This window comes from Littorina saxatilis, linkage group LG9 (assembly GCF_037325665.1).
Source record: "Littorina saxatilis isolate snail1 linkage group LG9, US_GU_Lsax_2.0, whole genome shotgun sequence".
Lineage (NCBI taxonomy): Eukaryota > Metazoa > Mollusca > Gastropoda > Littorinimorpha > Littorinidae > Littorina > Littorina saxatilis.
The window spans coordinates 22,051,877-22,073,227 of NC_090253.1; the positions used below are offsets into that span (position 1 = coordinate 22,051,877).

The 21,351-nt window shown below is 43.1% G+C and overlaps 1 protein-coding gene across 1 annotated transcript in view; it reads right to left on the reverse strand.

Moving 5' to 3' along the window:
• Positions 1 to 16,319, reverse strand: part of LOC138975598 (atrophin-1-like) — a 32,290-nt gene extending 15,971 nt beyond the window's left edge. Inside the window, exon 1 of the mRNA XM_070348317.1 lies at positions 15,350 to 16,319. The gene's annotated coding sequence lies outside the window, so the exon portion shown is untranslated. The remainder of the gene's footprint in view (positions 1 to 15,349) is intronic.
• Positions 16,320 to 21,351: the final 5,032 nt, after the last annotated feature.

A 21,351-nucleotide genomic window follows, 5' to 3' on the forward strand; every position in this document is an offset into this window, starting at 1 on the left:
TAACCCAAGTACACAGAGGTCGACTCACGCAAGCAAGCGTAACTTGATATATACTGTTTCAACAGCTTTAGGAGACAAGAGTTGTGCTCGTCGTAAAATTCGGACCAACCCAGCACAGGCACTTTCTTGACACGAGGTGGTGGGGGTGGGGGGTGATAGGGGGTGTGAGCTCTCAATGTTGCTGCAGTTTTTATTTGGCAGGAGAGCCCATGCTTTTAAACTTTACAGTGATCAATATATCGTTTTCTAATTTCAGTTAGAAAGAATTTATCCATACTCTTGCCCTGATATACCAAGTTGGCAACGCACTATGACACGGCACTGTCAAATAAGAAAAAAAGAGAAAAAAGAGACACAAACACAGACAGACAGACAGACAGACAGACAGACAGACAGACAGACAGACAGACAGACAGACAGACAGACATGCAGACAGACAGACACACACACCAGTGCTTTTCACTGAGTCGCATTTCTCGTTTCTTTTACCCCCAAAGCGCCTGTGCAACTAACAAAGGTGTCGTCTGCTGCAAGGTTAACGTCTTTTGTGCGGACCTGCTTTTTTCAGACACGCATACTAAAATCAACACTTAACAAGTTATTTAAAAAAAAACACCCATATAAAACTCAGTCGAAATAAAAACTAAATAATAAAAACCAGGAAGGCTACACCTCCCCTCCCTTTATTGTTTAAGTGCATAAAGGCCAACCACCCCCGCCGCGAGAGCGCAAACCTGATATTCCGTCCTACGGGCTTGAGGGAACTTAGTTGTATACGTATTTTTCAAAAGCTAGAATTAGTGCAGCATTCAGCACGGACATAAAAGCTAGTTTCTAGGCTTTCAGGCGTTCAGAATGAAAGGCCCTTTCCTCTCCCCTACGTCGTGATATTATAAATTATGTAAACACACAAAGAAGTTTAGATGAATTGAATGATGGGAAACAGTGTTTAGGAAACGGCGAAGAGTAAACGACGTAAACATTGATTTGAATGGGCATTACAGTGTGTGTGTGTGTGTGTGTATGTGTGTGTGTGTGTGTGTGTGTGTGTGTGTGCGTGCGTGTCTGTGTGCTTGAGCGAGAGAGAGAGAGAGAGAGAGAGAGAGAGAGAGAGAGGGGGAATGAGAGAGAGAGAGAGAGAGGGGAATAAAAAAAAGAGAGAGAGAGAGAGAGAGAGAGAGAGAGAGAGAGAGAGAGAGAGAGAGAGAGAGCGGACTAACAAACAATAACAATAGGACGGTAAATAAATATTGACAAACAGACAAGAGATATATATATGTACAGAGAGTAGTGAATATTCGCGAGGTCTAGTTATCTTATCAGGCCCAAGCCTACCGGTGCATTGCGCTCTTGCTCGTCTGTATGTATGTATACACAGACATGTATGTAGCCTACAGTACACATAACACCTGTCAATGAATTTTGACCGAGCACTAGTGACAGAGTGCCCCTTTACACACACAACGGGCTGAAAAGTCGGTGAACCCGAGGTCGGCCCGCGGGTCACAGACTGAAAATCGTCTAAATGGGTCCAACAGCCTTACTGCTACCGCGCATGTGATGCCTTGGCTCACGTAACTAAATCTCTGCTATTATGCCCTGGAAAAAAATCTACTGGGGCACAGACAGTGTGTGTGTATGTGTGTGTGTGTGTGTGTGTGTGTGTGTATGTGAGAGAGAGAGAGAGAGAGAGAGAGAGAGAGAGAGAGAGAGAGAGAGAGAGAGAGAGAGAGAAAAGATCAGGAATTGAAACAAACACGAAGCAACTAAAACCAAACTGGTGTCAAAGGCATCGACTTTGTTGGAATTGGACAAACTGAATGAATCATTCAAGCTTTCCAACGCTTCAAAATGAAGATCTTGATTTAAGAGAGAGAGAGAGAGAGAGAGAGAGAGAGAGAGAGAGAGAGAGAGAGAGAGAGAGAGAGAGAGAGAGAGAGAGAGAGAGAGAGAGAGAGAGAGAGAGAGAGAGAGAGAGAGATTGTGCGCTTCTTTCACCCAGCCGGATTTGAAACAAGAAAATTGGTTGATTAAAATCAACATGCCCGAAGCAATATTTTCATAAAAGAAGCGGTATTGTACGGGCACATGTTGAATTTGGGTTACATGTGTTGCAGAGTATTTGAAAATCCGTAGGCATAAAAACATGCAAAGAAGAGTGATAGGTCCCTGTTGTGAATATGAGTCAAGTGGATAAATTGATTACTTATGTTTCACACTAGTTTTGCTGTTACAGCAGTCCCTCTCATGAACGGACACCCTTGGGCCAGTGCAAACCTGTCCGTAGATTGCAGGTGGCCGGTCACGGGAGAGCCCCCCCCTCCCATCACACACACTCAGGCACTTTCTTTCTTTATTTGGTGTTTTACGTCGTTTTCAACCACGAAGGTTATATCGCGACGGGGAAAGGGGGGAGATGGGATAGAGCCACTTGTCAATTGTTTCTTGTTCATAAAAGCACTAATCAAAAATTTGCTCCAGGGGCTTGCAACGTAGTACAATATATGACCTTACTGGGAGAATGCAAGTTTCCAGTACAAAGGACTTAACATTTCTTACATACTGCTTGACTAAAATCTTTACAAAAATTGACTATATATTATACAAGAAACACTTAACAAGGGTAAAAAGAGAAACAGAAATCATTAGTCGCCTCTTACGACATGCTGGGGAGCATCGGGTAAATTCTTCCCCCTAACCCGCGGGGGGTACACTCAGGCACGCTGACGGATTGAGTGAGTCTGCTACTGGTGAACGAGCTCTACTTGTCCTAAAACAATAAGGTCAAACTACTACAACTTAATATTTATAACTGAAAGGAAAAAAAATGTCCTGTAAAAATGACGTTAAATCAACGGAGAGATAAAAGAAATCCTCAAATTCCTGAGGATACAGGCACCCCATGAAAGCAGCCACGAACATACTCACAGAGGCACAGATGCTTGTGCAGAGATACTTTGCAAAAATATGAATTGAAAACCTGCATATGTGGTAATTTCTGTTTTTTGTGTGTGGCTTTATTGAATACTTCAGGCAGTGACTTTTCCCTGTCCAGTTTTTTCTTACCCCTCGCTTACCCACCCCCACCCCTTACCCTCCACTCCTTTTACCCAGCCCCGACAGCACAAATTTGTAATCTGCAAGGCAGAGTACACATTTTCTAAAAGGAAGACTACTCCTCTTCAATTATATCCAGATATCTTCCAGTTGTCTCCACCATAAGCCAAGTGGTCGAGTCTTATACCCCCTTTCCACACAACCGTTCTAGGTCCCGTTCCCGTACTGACCAAGGAACGGTGCGGGCATGGGAGGGATCGGGACAGAACCGCAATGAACGTAACTGATCGTTAACGGAACTGCTTTGAACGGTAGGGTCGGCTGAGTTTGGGCTGCATGTTCAAATATTTAGCCGTTCCCCTCCCGATCAGAATGAACGGTAATGGAACCTCAACCCATCGGTAACGGAACGCTTGGATCGTTAAAAGAACTTAAAACAACGGTAACGCAACGGTAGCGCCCTCACACAATGAGAGAGAGAGAGAGAGAGAGAGAGAGAGAGAGAGAGAGAGAGAGAGAGAGAGAGAGAGAGAGAGAGAGAGAGAGAGAGAGAGAAACCTGTAACTGATCTCGTGAGAACGGTAACAAAACGAGACATGTCACCTCTCCGAATGCATTCCAATAGATGACCGCCATCAACAACCACGGATCAACTGGAACCAAGTGCACCAATAGCATCGCCGCAGTTGGTTATCGACAAACGGAATGAATCAGTCAAATTTTCCAACGCTCCAAAAATAAAATGTGCAGTTTTCTGTTATCAAGACCCTGTGCTCAATTTAGTCCAAATAAAATTCCACTAGTATCGCTCAGGGTCTACGCCCTCTGCGAAATGAGTCTTCCTTGTTGCCATTGCAATATATCGTGTTTCGTCACGAGTGCATGCAAGCAGCCTGTTACTATTCAAGTCCTTCCGTGTGACTATAAAAGGTGAATAACCTGGAAACCAAGGTCATACAATTGAACTACATTTTTTACTGTGCATTTGGCTACAGGGAAAAAAGGGATCAGATGACACATGCTACAAAAAAGTAGGATCGGTATAGATTTCTTTTCATTCTTTTTGTAAAGCTTTTTTTCTTTTTCTCTATCGCTCGCGCTTCATTCTTGTGTGGGCTACATGGAGCACAGAATGTCCCAGTGCCTGTGTGTGAAATGTCATTTTTTTTTTCAAAGTGTCGAAAAAGTTTTAGCTTGGGCCGAAATCATATAGGGCCGATCCCGGTTACCCCAATCCAACTTCCTTTTTGGCTGCTGACTAATTTCAGTATTGGCGTTAACCGGTATTTACCGGTATTTTACCGGTTGACCTGAGAAAGTACCGGAACAAAATTGGCTGCCGGTATGACCTACCGGTTGAGTTTTTGAACTACCGTTTTTTTTGCTGGTATTACAACAAAAGCAGTACTCTGAGTTGGACTCTTACTGGTTCCAATGGCCAGCCTACAGGGGTTTTTCTAGACTGTTTGCATCATAAAAGTTTGCGTGTCGGTTTTAAAAAATACTAACGCCATCACTGAACGTTCACATATAAAGGAATGTACATTTTATCTATTAGAAAAGCAACACTTTAGTATCTACGGACAATAAGAAAAATATTCAACCCACCCTATGTACGAGGTGTCTGGAAGCGCGGAGGGGTTCTGGGGGCATCGCAGCAAAGAGAAAGACTGACATTTTCCTCGGGCTCGCGATGCGAGCAACACTTTGTCTCTATACTGTACGCTCACAGCGTTCTATCAAATTATTATGGCGTCGATGTTAGGTGTTATAAACGTTTAAATTCTTTCCGTCTTGTTCTTCAAATGCAAAATGCTTGCATAGATATAACTGAAATAATTTCGTCAAGTTTGTCACTAATGCCTCCTAATTACCCCTCCTCTGCTGACAAGTCTCCTCCAATAATACATGGTTTAAACATGATTTTATTTAGATAACATAGGGTGGCTTCATCCTGAAGTCAGGTCAAAATGAGTTCGGCTCAATCTCTCCCTGACAGGATGCCTTAATTAGTTTTCCTTGTCTGGCGAGGAAATCGATTTTTTACATATTTAGATCTTTTCGTAATGTGTTTTGGATGTAAGCAGATTCGCGATCGTCGATAACGATTTTTCATGGTGTTGTGTAATTTTTAAAGTACAAAGGAATTCTTCTTCTTCTTCTTCTTGTCGATCACTCAGATGGAAACGCCGGTTACAAAGGAATTCATCATCATCATCGTCTGCGTTCGTGGGCTGAAACTCCCACGTACACTCGTGTGTTTTTGTTGTTGCACGAGTGGAATTTTACGTGTATGACCGTTTTTTTTTACCCCATTTAGGCAGCCATACGCCGTTTTCGGGGGAAACAAAGGAATTGATATGTAAGACAGTTTCAAGCGAGCTATTTTTCGCGGCTGTATTTACTGTGCAAACAATTTCTAAATATGGCAAAAGTGTCACGTGATAATCAACCGTTTGGTTTCGGCGTTCGCTGAAGCAGACGATTTTTTCTGTAGTGATGCAACCATATATGTGACCCTCCACCACGAAATGAGTCGCATGTCACCTCGCGCGGTTCTGCGCTAGGCTTGATATAAGTCCGGGGAGTGTCTGGTAACAGTGTGTGGGTCACCTTAGTCACAGGCTTATAACTCAAACAGTTTTCGCTCTTTTCTAAAACGATTTTTACCACTGGATAGAGCATAAAATAACCTTTAGGAAAATGTAAAAATATGAAAATCATGCAAAGGTGACATGCGACTCATTCCGTGGTGGAGGGTCACATATTACGGTCTCCTTCCGGCAGCAGTCCCAAAATTTCGACTTGTTTTGACCTTAGAACGATGTCTTTATCATAACTGTGAAGAACAGAACGAAGATCACTGTCGAAGTCGGCCAATCTGCAATCATTTTCGTCTCGCGAACACTAATCTCAAATGTTGATTAGTGCTCGCGAAAAAGATATGGGAGATAACTCTGTATTCTTGTTTTGATAGATTCGCGTAGGACTGTAGCGTCCGGTCTGAGAGACAACTGGCAATAGCCGTGGAGCGATGCTTATCAGAATGAGGGTGGCTTATCCTACAAAAGATAAACTTGGGACCACACAACAAGCTATGTTTATATTACGTGTGGTTATGTATTCACATCTACTCAGAAAACGTCTTATAATGTACAGGTACTGTCATTACTAAGAGTCTACATATAAACTGTAAAACATAAAACATATTTTATTCAAAATATTAAAACCAACAAACTAAATGAAAAAAATAAAAAAGTCCAAATGGCCTGGAAATGCTAATGCGAACTATAACACGTTTTGCTGGAGCGCGTTTGTCACTGGTTGTACAGCACGCCATTTTTCAACGTCAAGTTTTGATTAATGCTTGTTTTTGTGTGTGACAAGATGAACGTCTAAGGTCACGTTTGCGGGAGAAATAGTACATGTGTTTTGGGGAGAAAAAATGCTTACTTGTACTTTTAAGTGCGGTAGTATGCCTGTTGTTAATTGTTTAATTTGTTGCCCCACAGTCTGTGTTACATCTTCGTTCTGTTTTGAGAACTGTACGCTTTTATGTGAGTTCTGTTTTATTGTCAGACTTTGTATGTGAATCAGTGATCGCGCTAGGTATTTTTCAAACCGGTATGACGTCATGAGCTGGCTACAAGGCTCTCACGAAAATCGGTAAGCTTGCCAAGGCAACCAGTAAAAGACAAACAATGACTTACAATACATTCAATGTTTATCAATGTCAGTGATATGCGGACGTTTTTTCTCTCCCCCCCCCCCCCCCCCCCCCCCCCCCCCCTCAAAGCAACTGTCGCACAACTTGACAGTGACACATCAGCAGCCGCTGAGAGAGAGAGAGAGAGAGAGAGAGAGAGAGAGAGAGAGAGAGAGAGAGAGAGAGAGAGAGAGAGAGAGAGAGAGAGAGAGAGACTTCCGAAATAAAATAGGAAAGCAAATAGTAATCACGCAACTGGAAGACTTACTCACTAGTTACTTACTGTTACAGTTTCACTTTCGCCTCACAATAATCAACTGTATGTAGACAAAGATCTAAGCTGGTGTGAGTACGTGATTTCCCGGTATGATGCTATGTCGGCTATAGTTAGACGCCGTCCCTTATTGTCTTTCAGTTTCTCATAAACTGAAAGATTTTACGATGGACCGGGAACCGAAAGAAATGGCGCGAAAAGTATGATGTCTGATGTCTGTGTGTGTAGATCTTTTTCTCGGCGACAAGAAAGATTTCTCCGCTCCCTGACCACCTACATTGCTCAAATAATCTGCTAGCAAATACTTTAGATCTGGCACAATCGTACTGAAAGACATTTCGGAGCTCGCCTCCTTGTTATTTTTGACGTCATGTTTGACACCTTGACATCAAGTGTCATCAATGGAGACATAATCGCAACATTGTAGCGCTGTCACAACAAGCCATCCAAATCTCTCTCTCTCTCTCTCTCTCTCTCCTTTTGTAATAAAGGTCTGAGTCTCTCTCTCTCTCTCTCTCTCTCTCTCTCTCTCTCTCCCCCTCGTACTGACAAACGATTTTTGTAATTGCTCCTTTTTTTTACCGGTCAAACCAAATAACAATCGGTACGTCTGACCGACATCCACTTTTTTTTCCGGTATTGGCGAATCTTAACCGGTAAAATACCGGAAATTACCGGTAAACGCGATCCCTGTAACTATGTGTCTATTACTTATCTTGCGTGTTTTTTTCATCTTTTTAAAAACAATTTTCTAGATTATCTTATATAACTATAAGTGGTCGTAGTCTATGAATTGTTTTTAATGCATGTATGTTATTTCTTACGAGAAAACTTTTTATATGTAAAATGTTAAATTTTAAATGTCTAATGTAAAGCGCCATGAGACTGAATAGCGCTATAAAAGAATGTTTTATTATCATTATTATTATTATTATTATTATTAGGCAAAAAAAAAGAGGTCTGTTTACGGTAACATAGGCCAAAAAAATAGGGTCGGTAGGTCGGGATTTTTTTTCCCCCCCAAAAAAACCCATATTTTTACGTTATTTTGCCAAAAAAACAAGATTTTTTTTTCCCCCCAAATGCCAAAAAAAAGTCTAGGGTCGCGCGAAAAAACTAGGGTCGGTCGGGTTACCGTAAACAGACCTATTTTTTTTTTTTGGCCTTATCAAACAGGCATGTTTCTTTTCTTGTTGGTTGGATGCCTATTGTTGTCTATTGTCTCTTCAGCCTTTTCTAAGACTAAACAATATATAATATGATCTTCTTCTTCTTCTTCTGCGTTCGTGGGCTGAAACTCCCACGTGCACTCGTGGTTAGCACGAGTGGAATTTTACGTGTATGACCGTTTTTACCCCGCCATTTAGGCAGCCATACGCCGCTTTCGGAGGAAGCATGCTGGGTATTTTCGTGTTTCTATAATATAACCCACCAAACTCTGACATGGATTACAGGATCTTTTTCGTGCGTACTTGGTCTTGTGCTTGCGTGTACAGTGTTCGGACACCGAGGAGAGTCTGCACACAAAGTTCACTCTGAGAAATAAATCTCTCGCCGAACGTGGGGACGAACTCACGCTGACAGCGGCCAACTGGATACAAATCCAGCGCGCTACCGACTGAGCTACATCCCCGCCCATATTATATGATCTAAGAAACAAAGGAAAGTTACGTTACCGCTCTACATTTTGATAATAAGAGTAAGTGCGCCTTGAGTCGCCTTGTGGTGAGATATGTGCGCGTCATAAATTCTCGTATTAATTAAGTGAGAGTTAGGCGGAACCAGTCTCGTGGCATCTGAGAGAATTTAGAGCACTGACAATGAACAAGCGACTTTCATCCTTTTTGTTTGGTTGCTTGTTTGTTTTGACAACAATCTGAAAATAATCCAGTGTCTTGTGCTTCTGAAGTTCGACTTCTGTTGATTTGTGAATACTTAAATTAGCAAAGGGGTTTTGATAAAGTTGTCTTTTTTTTTATCTGCAGTCTGTTAAAAATGAAAGTTGGACTGCTACCCTTGTGGGTATTTTCTAACGGACACTTTCTTCACACTTAGTGTTTGCTCGTATTACGTTGCACCAATGGAGCGTTCTATAAATGAAACAAATTCAAAAACCAATCTTTGATGATTCACTGCTCTCATAATAATTTTTATTTCAAGGTTCACAGAATACAAAGTATTTATAGATACATAAAATCGGAAAAATATGAGAACCGTCCAAATATGTCGTCATTTATGCCCTCTCTCTCTCTCTTCCTTCTCTCTTGCTAGCCTCTCCCCACCCACCCGAAAAGCAATTCCCGCCCCAATCCAATCCTCTGGCACGTAGACGCGAGACCTACAGGTTTTTCTGCGAAGATAAAATTCTCTCACGTCCATGCCTCGCTCACAAGACTCAGGTTACCTCCCCTGCCGCAGTGAAAGTTCATTGACCGACTATAGATTCATCTGGGTCGGGTAAAGTCCCTCGCCACGCTAAAAGGTCGCTTGGCGGACACGGACCTGATCGAAATAATTATACCAATATCCGAGCCTTACCATCAAGAGATATCGGAGCTAAGATAACGAACGCACTGGATACACAGACAAGTAGAATAAACGGGGGACACCCCGAAGCGTCCCGGTACCAAAGCGTCCCGGTACCGAAGCGTCCCGGTACCAAAGCGTCCCGGTACCGAAGCGTCCCGGTACCAAAGCGTCCCGGTACCGAAGCGTCCCACTATAACGCGTCACAGGACTTAGAGTGTTTGTTTTTTTTAAACCTTGACCAAGGGCGGATCAATTCACTTTGGAAGGGGGGGGGGGGGTTACAAAATGAATGCGAAGATACAAGTTGACGGCGCCGAAGGTGCCTAAGCCTCCAGGGGGGTCCGGGGGCATGCCCCCCCGGAAATTTTTTTTATCCAAAGAAGCAAAATAGAGCTATCTGGTGCATCCTGAGCCAATAAATTACCTCTTTTTTGGGGGTGTGGGGGGGGGGGGGGGGTTACGTAACCCGTGTAACCCCCCCAGATCCGCCCTTGTTGACCTTGATTTGACCTTGACTTGACTAACCATATTTATTTTTATAAAATTTAATCTTGACCTTGATTTGACCTTGACTTCACTGATTTTTTTAATTTTGCACAGACCTTGATTTGCTTTCGGTAAAAAAAAATCACTTTTTGTCCAACTTTTCCCCAACTTTACTTTAGATCTGTACTCACAACACACCAATTTGGAAATACTGTACCCGTGTGTACAAGTTCGGGGGAAAAGTCCGTAGGCTTCCGTTCACAAGAGGGATATGTCTGTTATCACACACGCTTTCTGGCTTCATTAAGCGTGAACTTCGGAAAAAGTCTTTTCAGTTCTGCCTCCGACTTTTAAATTGTATCATTTGGGTTAATTTGGGTTTGTTTGGGTTCATTTGGGTAATAAAGAACGCTCGCGCTGGACCCGAGTACTCTTCAGACTGGCTCGCTCCACCAGTATGAAAGTTTTTGTCTTGTGCACGTTTAAGACCAAGTGATTGCTCTGTGTGAATTACAGGCATTCCCTTTGCTATATAATACATTGGCATGCGAGCCGAGGATGTGCGTGGTGACTGGTACCGGGACGCTTCGGCACCGGGACGCTTCGGTACCGGGACGCTTCGGCACCGGGACGCTTCGGTACCGGGACGCTTCGGTACCGGGACGCTTCGGTACTGGGACGCTTCGGTACCGGGACGCTTCGTGATGTACCCTTGCAAGGCAGTGTAGTGTCAAAGCGGGTCACGATTTACAGTATCATCATCATCATTTTTTTATATATTTTTTTTTTACATCTGTGATAGACTTATATGTGGTACTGTCTTTGAGAATGGAATCAACAGAGATGTATAATAACACGCGTTAATGCTACTGTGCGTTCTAACTGTTTGGTTATGTGTTATGAATTAAAAACTGACGCGCGCGCGTGCATGCGCTCTTATCTATGCGTATTAAATTAAAATGTATACTTTGTTTCGAGTAAACATGCCATACTTCCCACTTTCTGGTTATTGAGTATTTTTCACTCAACAATGGCAACCGCTCTTTCGTTTATTACTTCTTTATTTGTTTAAAGAGTTCTCCTTAAACGTTTGCATTTACACACAAATTGAACATTTTTGTGATGAATAATTCATATATATGTATATATATATAACACTGGTACGAATCGGTTGCTACAAAATTGAACTTATCTTCAGGACGAAAAAATGAAACCTTCTAACCTGCAGAGTCCCACCTTGAACCCTACGAACCCCCACCAACATACTGAGCTCGGTTTGAGGTTAATTTTGATTGATCGCACATGTAGCCTCAACTCGACTCCGCCTGGGATCAACCTAGAATTCTCCGTCAATATAATCATACAGTCACTGACCGAAAATTCTCCCCGTTGTCGTTGACAGCTTACCATACCTTTAGAACATTCGGGCGTGGGCAGACAGTTATCCGAAGTAAGCCGTCAACAAAAACAAACCGGCACGGTTGGCCTAGTGGTAAGGCGTCCGCCCCGTGATCGGGAGGTCGTGGGTTCGAACCCCGGCCGGGTCATATCTAAGACTTTAGATTGGCAATCTAGCGGCTGCTCCGCCTGGCGTCTGGCATTATGGGGTTAGTGCTAGGACTGGTCAGAATAATGTGACTGGGTGAGACATGAAGCCTGTGCTGCGACTTCTGTCTTGTGTGTGGCGCACGTTATAATTATGTCAATGCAGCACCGCCCTGATATGGCCCTTCGTGGTCGGCTGGGCGTTAAGTAAACAAACAAACAAATGTACTAGTAAATGTAACGTTTTGTTTTTGTCCAGATAATAAACGTTCCAATGACCTACCATTACTGTTTTTTTTATTCTGAATTTTGGAACGTTGGCAGTTTATCTGGTTTCGGATTTTTGTCTTGGCCACAAACAACATTGGTCACATGCAGACAAGCCCCTTCCATGCAGCGTACGTGTGTCAAAACTATCGGCCGGTCGACCGGCCAGCCAGGGGTCGGAACAATGGCTCAGGTCAAGCAAGTATGGTCAGTGACCGAAGACAGAGGCGTGAGAACTACACTTGATTTCCTTTCGCCCCCACTGCAGTTACTAAGTACAAATGGACTGAAATCATCTCAACAATTTAATCAAAATGCTTACAGGTAAATCGAAATGGCTTCGTGCAGCAGAATAAAAAAAATGTATATGAGACTGTGCCAAAAGGTCAGGTGTCATGTCTACTGTCCCGAATGACACACGATTGCTGACATTTCACCATTGCCAACAGAATAAACAAATAAGAAATAGGTAGAAAATGAATGTGAAAACTGACTTTAATTGTTGATCAGTATTTTCTATACCACTAACAAATAATCTACTTGCACATAGCTGTTTGGCAAATGTATGTTGCATGGGACACACTGACATGAAAGTGGAAGATGTTTTTCCCTCTAGAGAAACTACATATCAAGTTACACTTTTTGTGCTCTTCCATTCCAGTTGGCAATCAATTGTTAACGCATGTTATTAGAAAAAATAGAACGAAAACAGATTAGATAGAATGAAAAATGTACTGGTGATGTCATTTGGGACATACTGACATGAAAACGTCACCTTTTGGCACAGTCTCATATGCATAATTCATCTGACATTAAAAATGCGTACACACCAACCCATCTGACACATTACAGCCTTTGCTTCCTTTTTTGTCTGACATATTACGTGGTTCGCATTTTTAATATGGTGAAGTAATAAACGTTATGAAACCATTTTTTATGGGGGAGCTTGAAACCACATGAGACAATAAATATATATATTTATAACACAAGATGTGATGATACAGAAAACTATAAATAATGAAGAGGGCGTTTTGTATTAAACGTGCCTGTACAACATTGATTGAACTTGATGTTTATCATACGCTTAACTCCTTAATTAACACAAAGAAAATTTAATGAATGTCGAAAAGAAACGGATAATCTAAATGATGAAAAAAGCACTGGTTATAAGGCTCACAAAACTACAGAGAATGACGTGTTGTTAATGTTATTTGTGACTTTTCTTCTAACAGGTGGCAGCACTGGTGTTCAAAGGTATCAGCCCCATTTGTTATTTTTTGACAGCGATTTTGTATGAAACTTGAGACATCAGGATAAAAAGTTCAAGAGATGCAAAGTTTTCTAATACACGTTTGCGTGGCTTTTCTTTTGCCATCAGAATATGCCCTTTTAGGTCTCAGTACAAAAAAACTTTTTATTCTATCTACAAACAGCAAGCCTGTCACATTTCTCACCGACTTAAGATTTTGCAACATCACATCTTCTTGAAGTATTAGTTACAACCCGATCCGATTTTTGTCTTGACCGTTGGATACGATGACGTAATTACAACATTTCTTAAAATCGATGACCAATGGAAATTGAGCAGCTGGTGCATACAGAGAGATAGAAAATTAAAACCATTTGTATGCGGTCCATTAAAAGAAAACTGAGAGAGAGAGAGAACAATACATGTATACATGTATACATTATATACAACAGTATAAATCTCAACGACAGCTTGCAAACATGCTTCACACTTAAAAAAAAGATTCAATGACAACAGTAGGGCCTACATGGTGCCAATATTCTGAGAAAAATCAGGGATTAAAAGAGAGAGGGATTCTTTAAATATAGGTAACGTTGCAAATGATAAGAACCGAAAATCTGATAAATAATGGTGGTGTTGTGCGAGTCTTTTATTCTCAAGGGGGTCCACTTTATATTGTAATTACTAATCAGTGTCAAATGGGAGTGTATAAGAGGAGGATGTAGTGTGGCATGTACAGAACTGGAGTGTCAGTTCTCACAGCGCTAAAAATAACAAGGGAAATATGCGCATAAGTTAACTCAAAAGAGAGTGACTGGGAGCGAGTCGTGGCCAACTTTGTAAAGTCTGTCAGTGTTTGGAATGTCTTGACAGTCAGAGTGTGTGTGTGAGAGAGAGACTTCCTCCGAAAGCGGCGTATGGCTGCCTAAATGGCGGGGTAAAACCGGCCATACACGTAAAATCTCACTCGTGCAAAAACACGAGTGTACGTGGGAGTTTCAGCCCACGAACGCAGAAGAAGAAGAGAGAGAGATGAGGGTGAGAGAGAGAGTGTGTGTGTGAGAGAGAGCTAGAGAGAGATTAGAGAGATATAAGAGAGAGAGCTAGAGAGAGATAAGTGAGAAAGATCTAGAGAGAGAGAGTGTGTGTGTGTGTGAAAGAGAGAGAGAGAGAGAGAGAGAGAGAGAGAGAGAGAGAGAGAGAGAGAGAGAGAGAGAGAGAGACTGACTGACTATTAGGGTTTAACGTCCTCTTAGACCAACTGGTCTATATTGGGACAGGTATTGGTAATACGTTGAAGATATTGGTGTGATACTTTGATTCGAACAAGCCCGCTGTGGCTGTCTTCTTCGACACACCAGCATTGGGTTTGTCTCGTCAAAGTATCGAAATACGATCATGATAATCGGAGACGAGAGATGATGCATGCGTGTCTTGTTTTCCAAGCCCAGAGACTTTCGCTGTGAACGTGGGATCTTTTTCGCGCGCATGTGTGCACACGGGGGTGTTCGGACACCGAAGAGAGTCTTCACAAAGTTGACTCCGAGAAATAAATCTCTCGCCGAACGTGGGGATCGAACCCACGCTGATAGCGACCAACTGGCTACAAAGCCAGCGCGCTACCAACTCAATCAATCAATGAGGCTTATATCGCGCATATTCCGTGGGTACAGTTCTAGGCGCTCTGCAGTGATGCCGTGTGAGATGAAATTTTATACGGCCAGTAGATTGCAGCCATGTCGGCGCATATTTACCTTTCACGGCCTTATTCCAAGTCACACGGGTATGGTAGACAATTATTAACTGTGCCTAAGCAATTTTGCCAGGAAAGACCCTTTTGTCAATCGTGGGATCTTTAACGTGCACACCCAATGTAGTATACACGGGGGGTGGTTCGGACACCGAAGAGAGTCTGCACACAAAGTTGACTCTGTGAAATAAATTTCCGCCGAACCTGGGATCGAACTCGCGCTGACAGCGGCCAACTGAATACAAATCCAGCGCGCTACCAACTGAGCTATATCCCCGCCCCAGACAGAGAGAGAGAGCGAGAGCGAGAGAGAGGGTTGTAGAATTTTCCGCCCTGGCCCGAAGGGTTTTGGGGGAGGGGCGGCATTGTTTGTGAATATATTATTGTACACTCACACATTACAATATTATGAGAGAGAGAGAGAGAGAGAGAGAGAGAGAGAGAGAGAGAGAGAGAGAGAGAGAGAGAGAGAAAAAAAATTCCCACCGTGTGTTCCAAGACAGAATATCCAAGCAGACGAGATTCAGCACATCGCCATTTCCATACAAAAAAGAAAAAAAAACCAGTCTCAGAAATCCAACCTGGACTAACTGCAGCAGTCTATTAAAGCCTCGTGGTATACGTGACTCGACACACAAAACTGCTCCGATTTCTCAGCTCAATACGGCACAATCTGCGCCTTCTTTGGTAGACCTGGGGGAGAAAAAGTATCCTCCACACACACAGTCATACATGTAGAAGTGGGTTCCAGTATTTCGCACAACACTTCGTCTGGCGTACCTCCAAGATGGCTCAAAATGTCAAAACCGGAGACCGTCTATCAGTGCACATATGGTCCCTCTGTTGCTCAGCTGCTCAGCGAACCTCACTCAGTCAGCGATCGGATGTTCGCGTATAATGCCAATGCCCCCTTCGTGCATGCGACTGCGCCGAGTGACCGAGTTTTCTTCCAAGAATGTTTTTAGAACACGAACAAGTTCAGCGAAGAATGCGCCCGTCCCTGGCTGGCGCTGTGGCCTGGTTCGGTCACTGAAATCTCTTATTATAGAGAGACGAGAAAACAACGGCTATGTATAGCTCATTGGGTATGGCATGACAAAAACACACGACTCTCAGTGTCGGCGAAAACTTCTGATGGGACTGTGATGATCCAAAAAACACCGTTGTTTGAGATCACAGACAAAATGGACGAAGAACGCAGACGGTGAATAATATGTATCCCAGGAAGTAGTCTCAGTATTGATATATATCACAGATGAGAACACACACACACACACACTAAACCTTACGTCCCTCCGCAATGCTAAATCGCATCCACGTGAACACAAAGAAACCTCGACTGACTGTGCCTCAGTCGAGCTTGTGTGTGTAGCTACTAGCAGCCAGTCAGTTTGGGACAAAGCACAGCCGGCTGTGAACGTGAGAATGTGAAAACTGACTATGAAGGGCCCGAAGAAAGAGAGAGAGGAGGGACAGTGGTGGTGGCGGGTGCTGTGTGTCTGTGTCTGTGTGCTGCTTTGCTGCGGTGGTGGTGTGCCCGCGCGCGTGTGTGTGTGTGTGTTGAGGAGTGCGCCAACTTGTACCACGCAGCCATGCTGTGCTGTGACGGCTGGCTCAGTCCTGTCTGGAGTGCGAAGAGAGGGCAAAATAGACCTACTCTCTCTGTAATATTGGAGTCTCAGTGTGTGTGCGTGTGTGTGTGTGTATGTGCGTGTGTGTGTGTATGTTGTGCAGTTAGAACACTGAAGCGGCTGGATTTGAGAGACTTTGTGTGTGTGTGTGTGTGTGTGCAACGTCAGTGGGCGTACCAACGTCTCCCCTCCCCCCTCTCCTCTTCCCTCCTCCTCCACTCCCACCCAACCTCTCTCATACTGTACAAGCTTACCCTCGTTTTAGGCCACAACCCCCCTCCCCATGTTCCCTGCCCTCCCTCTCTCACCCCCAGTCCAATGAGTGAGGGAAGACAAGTCAACCACGCACTGCGTCAATGACCTCATGGGGTCGACGACCCACTATTTCCATTCGCTGCGCTCGCCGCTTGGCTTGAGGACTGCGACCGACTGAGCTAACGCGAAAACCCCGTTCTACTTTGGTCCTGCAGGGTTTGCTGCTGTCGCTGTTTCTTCGCTTTTGACTGAACGAGCGTTGTGGTTGTTGGGGGAAGAGAGAGACAGAGAGAGAGAGAAAGGGGGGGGGGGCGAGGGGGAGAGGAGGAGGGGGGGGGGGGGGGGGGCGAGGGGGAGAGGAGAGGGGGGAGGGGGAGGGACAGATTGAGAGACAGAGGGGGAGGGAGAGAGAGATAGACAGTGAGGAAGAATAAGCAGTAGAGAGAGATTGTTAACGAGCTGCGCAGTTTTGTTCACTATATTTGTCACTGAAGTTTCTGGTTGATTTCTCAGAAAACAGGCTGGCTTAATATATACAAGGACGAGGTGTGTAACCTAATTATTCTTTGACCACGACGTTTTAATTAAAAACACTAACTTTTTCAACACATTTGTCAACGCAAACCTGATGCCTTTTTACCTTTCGCCGAAACCTTTCACATAACAATATTCATGCGCGACACTATAGTTCTCTTCTCCGCATTAAATACTGGATTTGAGTAAAGACAAATAAACAAACCAGAAAGCCAACGCTTAATTAGATAATAATTTTGCTGATGAAATTGATCCAGGATTATTTTGTTCGAGTTACTCGCCTAGCACCCTACACGGTGACCTTTGACCCGATGCTGCGTTTCGCCGTCGGTTTCAGATCGCCGAATATTAACCGCTACGTGTAATTGTAATGCTTCAAGGGTCTTTGTTGGATAGTGAACAAATGCCGAAACTTGTCAGTTGTACTTGAACTAACGACATTGTCTCTGAATGACTTGAAATGAGTTGAAAACGTGACTGTAAACGTACGACAGGGGTTTTGACAACTAAAGTTTCCCCCCTAAATTTGATTTTTGTTTCTTCTCAAAAATATCCTGTTTTTGAGTTGTTTGTGTGTGTGTGCATGTGTGCGTGTGTGTGTGTGTGTGTGTGTGTGTGTGTGTGTGTGTGTGTGTGTGTGTGTGTGTGTGTGTGTGTGTGTGTGTAAAAGATAACTTAAAATTGTTGTCTTAGTTGAGTGAGTTTGAATGGCATTTCGTCACTTCTATATTTACAAAATAATAGTTTTTTTTAACACGTTTCAGAAAGGAGACGAATCGTGTTTGCAGATGAATTCATTATACTTTTGCAACCGTTCTTGAGAAACTGCACAAACGAGGCTCGGTAACCATGGAATACGCTACGGTAACCATGGAACACGCAACGTATTCACCTAACCATGCTAACAGAAACAAAGAGGCGGGTCATGGGATAATGATTTTATAACCTTCATTCTTCATATCCTAGCTAATAGCACTACTGTACTCGGATTGGCTGACGTGGTGCGTGTTCATGCACGTGCTTGCATAGGCGCTTTAAGGAGCAAATTATTTTCTGCCTGTTGATTTAATTTGTTCTTGGTCGGTACGATAATTATTAACTTTATCCCCGAGTACGCTAGTACTAGGGCTCAGCAGACTTTAATTGTGTGTCTGTCTGTCTTTCTCCACTTAACAGCTTATTGCTGGGAAACTACTGGGCGCAGTTCGTTCAAAAGTTGATACACTAACTTGATAATAGGTCCGATTGATCGTATTAAAACTTCATAATGTTACCTGGGACCTAAATGCGAAATAAACCACAAAAACGACTTGGCCGTAGGAGGAGTTCACACCGGCGGGGCAACACGCAGCCATTGACCTGATAGAACAGCCGAACGCGTCACACAAAAATACGTCATGACAAAGTTACACGCAAAGCGAAAGAGACTTTGACGTCATTTACTTTTGTTCGGAATTTTCCGTCTGTTCCTAGCTTGTCAGTGAAGACCTGACGTGAGTAAGCTGTATTTAAAAACCCAAAACGTCTTTGTTCTCTATTCTCATTGCAGCTGTGAAATAATCAGTCTTGTGTCTCGGTCGTGTAGGTACAGAGTTTGCTTCTGCAATCATTGTGTTCGTGTTGATGACGGCTTCATAAGACAAAATAATAAGCGAATCTATCGCGAGGAAGACGTTTATGTACAAATCACCGAACCCAACCCATTTTTTGTGTGCATTTTTCTGAAGAATAAACTGCATGTGGTTAATTTCATCCGTTTAATGCTTGTCGAAACATATCTGATCACAGATGAGGTCGCAGAGATAGATCTGCATTTCTGGTCAGAAACCAACATTCACACCACAGACATTCCAAACATTTATATTTATTGAGCGAGCCAGTCTGAAGAGTACTCGGGTCCAGCGCGAGCGTTTTTTACAGAGCATGTTTGATGTAAAAGTACTTTGCCATTTTTGTTTTTTTGTTTTTAGCTTTTACTGAAGCAGATTTTAACGAGAAAAAAGCCAAACGAAACATAATTTACGCTTGGAAATAATTGTAATCAGCATTATCAGCATATTATGCTTTTAATTAAGCGTTGTTGACTATGAATGTAGATGTAAATGCTTGTATAACTGTGTTTTAATTTTAAATGTGTCAAGCGCAAAGAGCATAATTGTAAAGTTATGATGTTGCGCAATATAAATGCTCATTTATTATTATTATTATTAATATTGGGCACCAACTATTACACAGAGAGTAGTCGAAAACGAAATGTTCCATTACCGCATCCTATTTTCATAAAATAAAGCCAGGTATCATGAATTTATCAAATTATTAAAGAAGTGCCGTTTAAATGTGATTTTGAATGAGAGAGAGAGAGAGAGAGAGAGAGAGAGAGAGAGAGAGAGAGAGAGAGAGAGAGAGAGAGAGAGAGAGAGAGAGAGAAGGGGGGGGGGGGGGGTATTGTGGATAAAAGGAAAATTGAGGTCATGAATCGCCAGCTGACATCGATGACACACGGACACTCACAGCATCCACAGGTGCTTACAATACGATGAAAACAAATTCATTATTAATATCATCCGAGTCAAATCTATGAATTACCAGCTTCGGTGCTATAATTATATCTATCAGCCACATTCACGGGCGCTTTAAAGCACAGTCCTTCTCGCATAAACGAGCATAGCTACACTTTTGACTACACTTTCATATTAGGGACACACACTCAAACACACACACACACTCACAAACACACACCACACCACACACACACACACACACACACACACACACACACACACACACACACACACACACACACACACACACACACACACACAGAGTATTGATTCAAGTTCAGAATTGGCCAGTCAGACCAGTGCCCTTGTCAAACAGGCAACATGACAACGGAACACCTGCTGCAGACTTGCCCACTACATGACTACACGATGGCCTCAGGAGCCAGATCTGGGCGGAGGCGACCACGGTGCAAGGGAAGCTCTATATGGCAGTCTGGACGACCTACAGCGCACGGCAACATTTGCGCGGAGAACCGGCGTTTCCATCTGAGTGATCGACAAGAAGAAGAAGAAGAAGATTCCTGTCATGTCAGCAAATGAATTCCTAGCAGACAACACCGTTAAGTACCAAGGATCTCCGGCTGTTATTTGCATGATAACATCAATCACATCTACATAGCCATCCCGGCAACATTGCATGAATAAGCAAAAACGTAAGGGTGCTTCGATCGCGGTTTTGTCAAGGCTATTGACGCGAAGATACCACGAAATCAAGGTGGTTCAGTCACCCCATTCAGGTCTTTTCGTGGGGCTTTTTATCAGACAGAAATTCTTAGTTTTGACCTGTAGATTATGTTTGAACTTCTTGAACATCATACAACTTTAGCTAAGTAGCAGTACCTATGCGGCTCCTGGGAAGTCCAGAGTCATGTTTCACATGCTTAATTATTCCTTCTTTAATTTCAGATGAGGTGCTTAGTTATACATGTGTTGAAATTCCATTATAAACCCGACCCAAATGATGGTCCATTAAAAACTCGGGATCAATCGACGATGTTCGGAAATAACTCTGTCGGGTTTGTTAGGGCTGTGACTGAACACTCTTGCTTTTAGTGTATCAAACTTTCCCACGTGACATTATAAGCCAGTCACTGGCGAGGGGTGTGTCTAAAACACGTGGACAATGAGCACGTGTTAACAATTTGCCTCACTAAAGCTGAGCAAGATTATTCCACTCTTTCAGAACCCATACAAACCCGAAAGAGTTATTTCCGGAATTTGTCTATTTGTTCAGCAGCGACATACTGACATAATCAATGAAAGCAATGATTTTATCCACTATGTTTCAGACACCTGTGGAGTGCACTGGAAGCAAGCCCACGACCTCTGCGGGATAATAATAAAAAAAATAAAAAAAGGGATGGTGGGAAATTGGATGGAGAGAGATGGATGAAAACTCCGTATTGGGAACACTTGGGTGCGTTGGCCTTGCTTTTCCATCCTTAAATCACCATCTCTGCACGCCACTAAGTCGAGACGAGAAAAATTATAAACCCTGGCCTGTTTT